This window comes from Budorcas taxicolor, chromosome 9 (genome assembly GCF_023091745.1).
Source record: "Budorcas taxicolor isolate Tak-1 chromosome 9, Takin1.1, whole genome shotgun sequence".
Taxonomy (NCBI): domain Eukaryota; kingdom Metazoa; phylum Chordata; class Mammalia; order Artiodactyla; family Bovidae; genus Budorcas; species Budorcas taxicolor.
The window spans coordinates 55866582-55879183 of record NC_068918.1 but is presented as its reverse complement, the minus strand read 5'-3'; positions in this window follow the sequence as shown (position 1 = coordinate 55879183).

Genomic DNA, 12602 nt, shown 5'->3' with positions numbered 1-12602 from the left:
CTGCTCAGAAAGACTTAATATGGTTACCTAATATTGCAAATCTCCTCTGCCAGTTCCAAGGCTCCTGAATCTCCTTTATCCTGCTCTCCTTTTTCTATTTCTGAATAGCATTTATCACCTTCCAGTATACTGTACAATTTACTTAACCATATGTCTATTTGCTATTGCCCATCTCCTCCTACTAGGAAGCAAAGTTCATGAAGACAGGGGTCTTTATTTATTTTAGCTGATATACACCCCCTCCAAAGTGCCTGGCACATAATAGCTGCTAAGTCAATATATTTAGGATAAATGAATAGGAAAAGGCAACATGACACAGCAGATATGAGGGTTTTCCAACCTCCAATCTCTGCTATCCTTAACCCCATTTTTATTTAGATGATCAAGTATTCAGTGGTCGGATAACAACTTGAGGATTCCAGCTAAAAAGTAATATTGTTTTAAAAAGTAAATAAAAAATTAAAAAGTAGTATCCTCACTTTCTCAGTTTTAGATAGGTATGCATAAAGTGAGCTTACCAGACGGCACAGTAGTAAAGAATCCACCTGCCAATGCAGGAGATGCAAGAGACATCTATTCAGTCCCTGGGTTGGGAAGATCCCTTAGAGGAGGGCATGGCAATCCACTCTGGTATTTTTGCCTGGAAAATCCCATGGACTGAGAAGCCTGGTGGGCTACAGTCCATAGGGTCACAACGAGTCCCACACGACTGAGCATACACACACACACACAGGCACAGGGTATTAACCTTGGTGTCTTTTTCAACCAAAACTACCACAAAAAATGAAGTTAGAATAAATTTCATAAAAAAGTAAACTCTAGCTACTGCTGCTTTCAAAATATTCCTGTCGAGGAACAAACTGTTTAAAGCAACATTAAATGCTTCAAAGGCTCAAGTAATCTTTCCAAAATATAAGCATCATACTCCTTTCCATCTCAGTAGAATGGGCTCACAGACCCTCTATAATTTCTATAGTTAGACATTATGAAATAGCTGAGGTGTGCAGATTAAACTTTCTAGGCTTTGGCGTCTATGAAATCATCATAGGCTAAAACACTTAATCCTTTGAGCCTAAATCCAAATTGCAAACTACCCAGGAAAAAAAAATGAGATCATATATCTGCTACTCAGATCATGTTCTTATCTGCCAAGAATGCTTCTGAGATGATGTGTGTGTGCATGCTCACACACATACACACACACACACACAACCACACACTCATTCTAGCAGCAAAATTGCTTTGAAAACATTAATACACATTAATAAAAATGTAAAGACAACAGCTGTTTGAATTTCAGATAAACCATAGGCCGTTTTTGCTAACCATTTAAATCATGGAGAATGTTCATAACTGAATGAAAACATGATCCAAATTAAAAAATGCAAGTCGTCTACAAAGGGAAGTTAAAATTGAGTTTTAAAGAATGTATCATAAATTATTAGTTATCTTGCCTGGTTGCCGAAGGAGGTGCTCTGGTTAACAGAGAGTTATTATGTGTTCCATATGTGAATTAGCGATTTAGACTGTCATAAAATACACTTAGTACTCTAAAAAGAACGTACCCTTTCTTTGATGAGTCACTTAAAGGCTTTTCCAATTATTTCTGGGCCTTATAGTCACCGGGGTTAGCAAGAAATAGTTTACTACAATTGTACACAAGTGCCAGCAAATAGACTTCTGACAAACACCAGTAAGTTTGTTATAGATGAAATTCAGGGTTACCCAGAGAGATGTTTACCTTGTGATATGTGCATGTGTGTCAGACTTCAGTGGTGTCTGACTCTGTGCAACCCTATGGGACTATAGCCTGCTAGGTTCTTCTGTCCATGGGATTCTCCAGGCAAGAATCCTGGAGTGGATGGCCATGCCCTCCTCCAAGGGATCTTCCCAACCCAGGGATCAAACCCAGGTCTCCCACGTTGTAGGCAGATTCTTTACCATCTGAGCCACAAGGGAGGCCTTGTAATATAGTCCTTCCAATTTTTATTAATGGCAAGACTTGGAATACTCAAAGTGCCCATCCAAATACAATGCAGAGCAGCACTGCTCTGATTCTATGTGGCACGTGGGCCCTAGGCCTTGGCTTTACACTTGCAGATGCTACTAGAAAAGGCAGCAACTGGCAACACATTCCTTCACAGCCAAAATGCCTCCTGTCTTCCAGTTCCTCATACATACACTACCATGTGCGAAGTAGCTACTGGGAAGTTGCTGAATAACACAGGGAGCTAGTGTGGTATTCTGTGATGACCTAGAGGGAGGGGATGGAGGTAGGGGAGGGAGGGAGGTCCAAGAGGGAGGGGATGTATATATACATATTGATTCACTTCATTGTATAGCAGAAGCTAAAAAACATTGTAAAGCAATTATGAAAAAGTGAAAGTGTTAGTCGCTCAATCAACTCCTACTCTTTGCGACCCCATGGACTGTAGCCTGCCAAGCTCCTCTGTCCATGGAATTCTCTAGGCAAGAATACTGAAGTGAGTTGCCATGCCTTTCTCCAGGGGATCTTTCCGACCCAGGGATCAAATCTGGTCTCCTGCATTGCAAGCAGAGTCTGTACTGTCTGAGTCACCAGGAAGCCCAAATGCTTCCCCTCAAGTAATTGTTGGAGACCCATTTCAGAGGCAAAGGGCATGACAGATAATGGGTGTTAAAAAATAGAAATTAAATAGGATAGAAACAAATATACAATGTGAATTAACATACTCTTCAAATGTCAGAATTTGAACAGGCAAACACAACTCTGGGTCCCAGCTATTGAGCATGCTCCTTTCCTTCCCTGGGAGGCCATCTACTGTCACTTCTGTGCTGAAGCTCTCGGAATGACTTCTTTGTTAATGAGCACCTAAGTTAATGATGAGTGGTAAGTGCAGCCAAGTCTATGGTCTAAGCTGTCACAAAATGCACACCTATTCCACTGAGAAGATGGCCTCCCTTATGCCAGGTCAACCTGATAAAACTCCATATCCAATTCTCAAGGCCTTTCTAGATTTGACAAATCCATGTTCCTAGGACACAAAGAACATCCACGAGAGCAGGAGCTTTATTTCACTCACTGCGGTCTATCCCCAGGAACAGTGCCTTGCATGGAGTAAGCACTGGATAAATATTTATTGGATGAGTGAATGGCTAATCTATTCTACTGGAAATGTCTATACAGTGCTAAGAAGTTTGAGCCTATTTAGAAATGAAACTCCTCTTGTATACAGTTAGCTTGCATAAAGCTTAAAGTCAGATTCCATGGCAGCTGTTCTAAATACTTCATGCTAGTTGAACACTACCTTGAATTTTTATTTGTTCTAAAGAAATAGTTCTGATGAAGTCATAGACACCAGGGTTTGCTTTGGGGACTAAAAGAACAAGCAAGTCTTAATGCAAGTATACCAACTGCAACAGCTGAATTCTGGAATGATAATAAATAGAAGAGGACTTTGGTAGGTTCCCCTCCTGGTGGCCCTCAGATTATATGAAACACTGTCCCTGCTGATCCAGTTTCTTTGCACAAATAGTTTTGCTTTCCTCTATTTCTTGCCCCAAGGAGGTTCCTCTCCATTCTGTCTATAGTACAAATCTTCATTAGTTCTCATTTATTGTTGTTGTTCACTCTGTCATGTCCAACTCTTTGCAATCCCATGGACTGCAGCATGCCGGGCTTCCCTATCCTTCACCATCTCCCAGAGTTTACTCAAACTCAAAGGATGAGATGACTGAACGGAATCACCAACTCAATGGACATGAGTTCTCTTTTGAGCTGCCATAATATCACAACTGCTCTCCCTACATCTAATCTCCTCTCCCTCTGGTTCATCTCCTACAAGTCCACCTTTTAAAAACACTATGCCCAGTCTGATTTTCTGAGCCACAGAATTATTAGCAAAATAAAAATTATTGCTTTTTGTCACTAAGTCTAGGGTAGTTTGCTAACCCAACAATAGATAAATGGAACACCTCCCAGTTAGACTCTGGGCTCCTGGAAGTTGGGAAACATTCAGTCATCACTATATTCCTAGTCTATAGTATGATACCTGGGGGCACACATGAAGGAGGCTCTCACCAAATATTTATTGAGTGCAATTGAAAGGTTGAATGTCTGCGGTCTTATTTTTTAATGTTCCATTTATGGAATTTTGAAAATCTACACATTTGGACCAAAAATAACAGAAGCAATATATCTATGTGTTAGGTTTATCCTATTATTGAGGATTTTTATAAAAATGGCTCTTTGCTTTCCCTTTCTTAGTGGTATGAAATCCCATGGGAGAATTTGGACCTGGTATTGCAAAGTGAACTGAAATGGCACAAAATACAGGAAAGGATTCAGTAAAAAGGAAAATCAATCCAATTCAGCTAAGTGCACATCATTTGTTCCCTGTTCCAATCTAAGTGTCCATCCTGTGTTCCTCTGTTCCATTTTACGTAAGGGAAAACATTTCTAAATGCCTGGTGTGCCCATGATTTTCCTCTCCTACCAAATCAAAAGTCAATACCCAAATGCTACTCAATATAACTCTGTAATTGCTCTGGCTCAAGAAGATGTCTGTAACATTGAAAAGCTCTTTTAAAAAGTGTACCTTAAAGACTCAACTAGTGGTGATGTTTCTCCCTGGGAGCACACTAATTTCTTTGTTATCTGGCTTTGTCCGGGAAAGAGATGCTCAGAGCAAGTGAATTTTCTAGATCACCTCCCCCAACTCAGAAAACGTTACTTACAAAGCCTACAAGTTCTCCTACCACAAGACACTGGTCACCCCTGCAATACCTTGAGCTGAATAAACAAGGCTTGGCCAACACTGGGCTGCAGAAGTTTCCAATCCTAAATTGCATAAAGGCAGAGGGTTGTGCATGCAAACCCTGAGGGCTCTCTGGAGCAAACCCATCAGTGACTAAGACTCCTCCATGGAAAGTGGCAGGTATGAAGCAAAATCCACATTTAATAACTACCCTCTTGAGTTTTAACACTGTTTATTTACAGAGACTTGGATGGTGGAGAACTGATCCCACTGCCCAAGGCATCAGGCCCCTTTTAACCCTTGGCAGCCTGACAATGGCCGAAGTTTTTAGCCACACTGATCCAGATCCTTTCAAAGGTGCTATCTCTGCATCCCTTGAGATGTATAAAAAAATTTATTCCCTCCTGTTCAGACTTGATGTTTCTACTTCCAGCTTGCTTCACTCAGTCAAAGTTCGTGTTGACACTACTGAATGCTCAGTTTTCAACCTGATTTGACTCAATCAACTTATTCACTCACATACTCATCTGTGCAGCATATACTAAGCTCTCACTCTGTGCCAGGCCCATATTGGACACTGAGCATAGAAAGATGAACAAGACCAGCTCTCTCACTTGAGGAACTCACCAGCTAGTGAGGAATCGCTGGGATCAGCAAACCACAGCCTGGGGGCTACCTCCGAGCTGCTGTCTATTTTTGTATGTAACATTGTATGAAGAAGTGAAGTGAAGTCGCTCAGTCGTGTCTGACTCTTTGCGACCCCATGGACTGTAGCCTACTACACTCCTCCGTCCATGGGATTTTCCAGGCAAGAGTACTGGAGTGGGTTGCCATTTCCTTCTCCAGAGGATCTTCCTGACCCAGGGATCGAACCCAGGTCTCCGGCACTATAGGCAGATGCTTTACCCTCTGAGCCACCAGGGAAGTATAGACACATTCATTTGCTTATAAATTATCTATGGCAGCTTTCAGGCTAAAACAGCTGATCTAAATTGTTGCATCAAAGATGCTGTGGCCTGAAAAGCAAAAAGTATTGACTATCAGGACCTTTCCAGAAAAAGTCTGCTGAAAAATGTATGGTAATACAGTTCTGGTCCATATTCAACAGTCCACAGGGAGAGGGAAGGGTTCCTGAGTATCCAGGAGTTCCTGCGCAGAGTAGGAAGCATAGAAGATCAGCCAGGAATAACAGCAGAGAGCAACAGGTAAAAGGTGGGTGTGGAGGAGGGACTTTGGACAGTGGTTAGGTCTTGGGAGTAGGGCAGGGGAGGACAGAGGCATAATGGGAGACGGAGCTAAGAAAGGGCAGGTCTCTGCAGGCCATGAGGAGGCCATGCTGGTTTCTACTCTGTCAGCAATGGAGAGTCTTTATTGGGTTTTAAGCAGAAGAGGCAACAGGAAATAGATTGAAAAGAGGTGAACAGAAAAACCCATGAAGACTCCATTGCATTGGTCTAAGCAAGAAATAGTGACTCAGGAAAAGACCAGCAGTGGCAGCTGATGGAGAGGAGGATTCAAAGGTCTCAAGGAAAATGGATTAACCAACGTTAATGTATCACAGATGTATCACATTCAGTGAACACTCAATCTGGAGTTATAACTGCAGTGATGGAGACAGGCAACCTTGCTGTGTTCTAATCCATCCCTGAAAGGCTCAAAGAGGAATTTCTTGGTCAGCCTTTTTTAATAACTATTGTTCAGCGGCAGCTGGTGAAATAAGTGGAACAGGTGACTTAATTGTTAACCATGGGGACACCTTTACTCACTGTTTTAACACTTGCTTCCCCCACCCCCTGCTTGCTTTTGGATGAGACCTGTCCAGCAGGGAGATGGGCAGGACACAGTGTATTCACACTGACCTCAAGCAAGTCTTGATACATTCATTTTCTTGATCTGTGCCCTTGGGCAATCTCCTTAGCCTTTTGAATCTCAGGATCTTCACCATAAAATGAAAATGAAGTATTGCTAGAAGAATTAGATAGGACAACACAAGCAGAGTGCTTAGCTCAGGGCTATAGTTTGCCAAAATGAACACCAGAATCGCTTAGATCTCAACCAAATGGCCAAGCCTCAACCCACGCCCACCAAATAGGTGAGATCCCATTTCTATTGGCACCTAACACAATTGAATAATGGAGGAGCTAGGTACACTGTTTCCTGTCTGCTTTCCAAATAGAGTTAAGGCTTCAAGATATCAAAGGCCATGCCTCCAGTGGCCTCCTCCAGGCCAGTACAGTGCCAGGTACATGGTAAAGGGCCTGATATATTTGTTGAACAAATAAGGGAGTAAGGACAAGAGGAAGTGAGGAGGGGGAGAGGGAAGGAGAGGAGAGAAGGAAAGATACAGAATGTCTCCTTGTTCTCTCATTGCCTCTCAGCATTGCTGCCTCTAAACCTGGTTGTTCAGAAAGGGAGGAGAGTGGGGAGTAAGTGGCTGGCACAGATGACATTCACCTCCTATCCGCAAAGAATCTTTTTGAGAGTCCAAGGTGTTCATACACTCTACCCAGCTGGGAGCAGCTTCCTTGGGCTTCATTTAGCAGAAAACAGTGAATAGCTCAAAGAAAGGCAGACTTCCCCAGACCTGGCAAGGAGGGAACTGATTAACCAGAAGTTCTGGCTGCCAAGAACCAAGGCAAAGCAGGGCAGGATAACACAGCTCAAGGGACGCCATCCAGAAATTCATTAAATTCAAATCCTCTTATAAGCAGTTTAATTTCTTATAAAATGTGGGCTTCTAGAAATCTCAGTGGGAGACCTTGGACTTTAGCAATCTGGGTTCATAGCAAATATAGATTCTAAGCCAGAAATCTCAAATCTAATAATACTTAAAGCATGAGAACAATTTTTAACCACTTTAATGGAAATCTTGCTAAGATGTATTATGTGTCCCGGCCATGATAAGCAGACTGAACATGTCACACCTTTTCTTCGTGACCAGAGAGCCCAGACTTCTAAACTGTTCTAATCTGTGGGTATTCTGACTCTCTCTTGACAACTCCCTCAACGTACTGTTGCTGCTAAGTCGCTTCAGTTGTGTTTGAATCTGTGCAACCCTACAGACGACAGCCCACCAGGCTCCTCTGTCCACAGGATTCTCTAGGCAAGAATACTGGAGTGGGTTGCCATTTCCTTCTCCAATGCATGCATGCATGCTAAGTCGCTTCAGTTGTGTCCGACTCTGTGCTACCCTATGGACAGCAGCCCACCAGCCTCCTCTGTCCACAGGATTCTCTAGGCAAGAATACTGGAGCAAGTACAACAAGCCTCTTAAATTATTGCTCCTACCTCAAAAAGCACCCAGAAAGTGATACACATTTGAGCTGATACTTCTTCCTTTTCTTCTAACCATGGCTGCCTCTATTTTCCTCTGCTGCTTCTCAAGTGGCCATGGAGCCTCAGCAATTATTTCCATTTCTTCTGCTACCTGCCTGCCACTCCTCCAGTCCCTGGTTAAAACTAGGAGAAAGCTACAACTTTCCAGAAGAAACAAGACAACTATCATATGCAAAATTTCAGCGTGGTGCTCTAGAGTCAGAGACACTGGTATAAACTCACATTTATGTTTAGAAACAAATGGTTGCCTATGGGAATATCTATAGACGTGCCAAGATACATGGGTTAGTAGACATTCATATATATCCTTACTTCTCCAGCTGACAAAGCCTGGCAGCAATGGCATGCCAACAGCAACTAGCATACCTAGGACCCCGATCATGGTTTCTAATACTATTCTTCAGTAAAAGGAAACAGGGCTCCTTGGAGAAATAGTTGCTTTTAGGGCCAGAAATATGCAGTATGAGCCTGGAGTATCTCATCATGCCAGAAAGCAAGGAAACACTCAAAGTTTTTAACCCATAAAACAGAGACATATCAAAGGGACAAGGGAGCCAAGTGACAGAGCTACCAGTAGTCAACACTAGCAAAACTTGAGGAACAAAAGAAAGAAGTACTAGATGCCTGTTGTTGATGTTCAGGCACTAAGTTGTGTCCGACTCTTTGAGACCCCATGAAATGCAGAACGCCAGCCCTCCCTGTCCTTCACTATCTCCCAGAGTTTGCTCAAACTCATATCCATTGAGTCAGTGATGCCATCCAACCATCTCACCCTCTGCCCCCTTCAACAAATGCATAGTATTAGGTTGCTATAGTTAATAAAGATTATTCATTAATATTAATTAATAAAATCCACCTATAATGCAGGAGACCCTGGTTCAATTCCTAGCTCGACAAGATCCCCTGGAGAAGGAATAGGCTACCCACTCCAGTATTCTTGGGCTTCCCTGGTGGCTCAAATGATAAAGAATCTGCCTGCAATGCAGGAGACCTGGGTTTGATCCCTGGGTTGGGAAGATCCCCTAGAGGAAGGCATTGCAACTCACTCTAGTATTCTTGCCTGGAGAATCCTCATGGATAGAGGAGCCTGGAGGGCTACAGTCCATGGTTTCATGAAGAGTCAGACATGACGGAGAGACTAAGCACAAGCACAGTAATTAATAATTATTAGTTATGGCTAGTCATCATTAGATGTGAATAAACTCGTCTTTAGATGATTAGTTGTAACTAATAATTATTAATATTAATATTGATTAACTATAAAAACCTAATACTATGCATTTGTTGTTGTTTTTAGTTGCTAAGTTGTGTCCAACTCTTTTGTGACTCCATGAACTGTGGCCTGCCAGGCTTCTCAGTCCATGGGATTTCCCAGGCAAGCATACTGGAATAGGTTGCCATTTCCTCCTCCAGGGGATCTTCCCAACCCAGGGTTCCAATCTGTGTCTCCTGCACTACAGGTGGATTCCTCACCCTTGAGCAACTGGGGAAACCCAATGCTATGTATCAGTTCAGTTCAGTCGCTCAGTCGTGTCCAACTCTTTCAGACCCCGTGAATTGCAGCACGCCAGGCCTCCCTGTCCGTCACCAACTCCCAGAGTTCACTCAGACTCAAGTCCATCGAGTCAGTGATGCCATTCAGCCATCTCATCCTCTGTCATTCCCTTCTCCTCCTGCCCCCAATCCCTCCCAGCATCACAGTCTTTTCCAATGAGTCAACTCTTTCCATGAGGTGGCCAAAGTACTGGAGTTTCAGCTTTAGCATTATTCCTTCCAAAGAAATCCCAGGGTTGATCTCCTTCAGAATGGACTGGTGGAATCTCCTTGCAGTCCAAGGGAATCTCAAGAATCTTCTCCAACACCACAGTTCAAAAGCATCAATTCTTCGGTGCTCAGCCTTCTTCACAGTCCAACTCTCACATCCATACATGACCACAGGAAAAACCATAGCCTTGACTAGACAGACGTTAGTTGGCAAAGTAATGTCTGTCTCTGCTTTTGAATATACTATCTAGGTTGGTCATAACTTGTCTTCCAACGAGTAAATGTCTTTTAATTTCATGGCTGCAATCACCATCTGCAGTGAGTTTGGAGCCCCAAAATATAAAGTCTGACACTGTTTCCACTGTTTCCCCATCTATTTCCAATGAAGTGTTGGGACCAGATGCCATGATCTTCGTTTTCTGAATGTTGAGCTTTAGGCCAACTTTTTCACTCTCCACTTTTACTTTCATCAAGAGGCTTTTTAGTTCCTCTTCACTTTCTGCCATAAGGGTGGTGTCATCTGCATATCTGAGGTTATTGATATTTCTCCCAGCAATCTTGATTCCAGCTTGTGTTTCTTCCAGTCCAGCATTTCTCATGATGTACTCTGCATATAAGTTAAATAAGCAGGGTGACAGTATACAGCCTTGACGTACTTCTTTTCCTGTTTGGAACCAGTCTGTTGTTCCATGTCCAGTTCTAACTGTTGCTTCCTGACCTGCATACAGATTTCTCAAGAGGCAGGTCAGGTGGTCTGGTATTCCCATCTCTTTCAGGATTTTCCACAGTTTATTGTGATCCGCACAGTCAAAGGCTTTGGCATAGTCAATAAAGCAGAAATAGATGTTTTTTGGAACTCTCTTGCTTTTTCCATGATCCAGCTGATGTTGGCAATTTGATCTCTGGTTCCTCTGCCTTTTCTAAAACCAGCTTGAACATCAGGAAGTTCACGGTTTACGTATTGCTGAAGCCTGCCTTGGAGAATTTTGAGCATTACCTTACTAGCATGTGAGATGAGTGCAATTGTGCGGTAGTTTGAGCATTCTTTGGCATTGCCTTTCTTTGGGATTGGAATGAAAACTGACCTTTTCCAGTCCTGTGGCCACTGCTGAGTTTTCCATATTTGCTGGCATATTGAGTTCAGCACTTTCACAGCATCATCTTTCAGGATTTGAAATAGCTCCACTGGAATTCCCTCCCCTCCACTAGCTTTGTTCATAGCGATGCTTTCCAAGGCCCACTTGACTTCACATTCCAAGATGTCTGGCTTTAGATTAGTCATCATACATCATGATTATCTGGGTCGTGAAGATCCACAAGTCCTTAGTGATATAAATAAATGACTGAATGGATTTTTAAAAATTGGGAAAGAAGAGACAAACCAAATATCCCATGTAAAATAATTCCAAATAATGTATATAGATACATGGCTTTCAAGGAGATGGAGCATAATTCCCCTTTCAAACATGGGCTGCACAAAGTGACTTCCTTCCAAGATGTATAGCACAGAAAGGCAGAGGGAAAATAATTGGACAGTGGAGAAATCTGACAACATGACCTCAGCCAGGTGATATCAAGATCAACTATGGTGCTGATAGTATGTACCCTTGATATGATGCGATAAGGATGGCACATCCCCTCTAAGGGTCTCCTCCCCAACACTCACAACCACAGTGCAACCATGAGAATCGCATCAGGCAAACCCTAATTGAGAAATAGTGTTCAAAACATCTCACCTGTATTCCTTGAAACTGTTGAGGTCCTCAAAAATCAGGAAAGTCCAAGAAGTCACCAGAGCCCAAAGGAGCCTAAGAAGATATGATAACTAAATGACTAAATGCAATGTGGGATGTATCAAATCCTGGAACAGAAAAGGAATATGAAGGGAAAAGCAAGGAAATTCACACAAGCTGTACATTTTAGTTAATTGTATTAATAATGTATTAATGTTGGTTCATTCATTAAAACATATGTACTCATCTTATTCAGATAATATGTGAATAAAAGGGATAACTGGGCATGGGATGTAATGGGAACTCTCTATATTATCTGGGCAATTTTTCTGAAAATCTAAAACTGTTCTAAAATGAATAGTTTTTTTTAAAGAAAACTTAAGTCACCAGTCTCCAGACTTGGGAAGGGAGGGTGGAGGGCCCCTCTTTCCACAGACCCTGCTGTCCTGGGCATGTGGGCTTTGACACATCCAGCTACTCATCCTGCCCTCAAGGTGCTGGCTCCTGAGAGCGGATCAGAGCAACCCTCATTCACTTAGAACATGATTCAGGGCTTGCAGGCTTTCAAAAGCCTGTGCCAACAATTAACACCCATATGCACTCTTGTCATATGCACTATTCTGCAAGATAACAAGATTCAGATTGATCAAGAAAGAAACCTCTACCCAGGAAATGATAAAAACTCATGTGACATTAGGAAGCCAATTGGTTGGAATTCGTTAGGGAAAAACCGTTCCCTGTAGTTCTTATTTACAAGCTTCTCAAACTGGCTCCTAAACTAGCTTCCAGCTAAGAAAATGCGTTAAAAACATCCATAAAACAGCACTAATAAGCCCTCCATAACTAAAATCTAATTGAAGATTATAAAGACTTAGAACACCAAGTACTCCTTGGCAAAGGGAAAAAGGTTGATCTTCCATAACCAGCAGGACCATGTGGTGGAGTGCTTTCTTCTGGGACTCCACGGCAGAGAGAGCACTAGGGTCCTCTAGAGAGGCTGCTTTCTCCAGATACCATGTCAAAGGCAGGACAC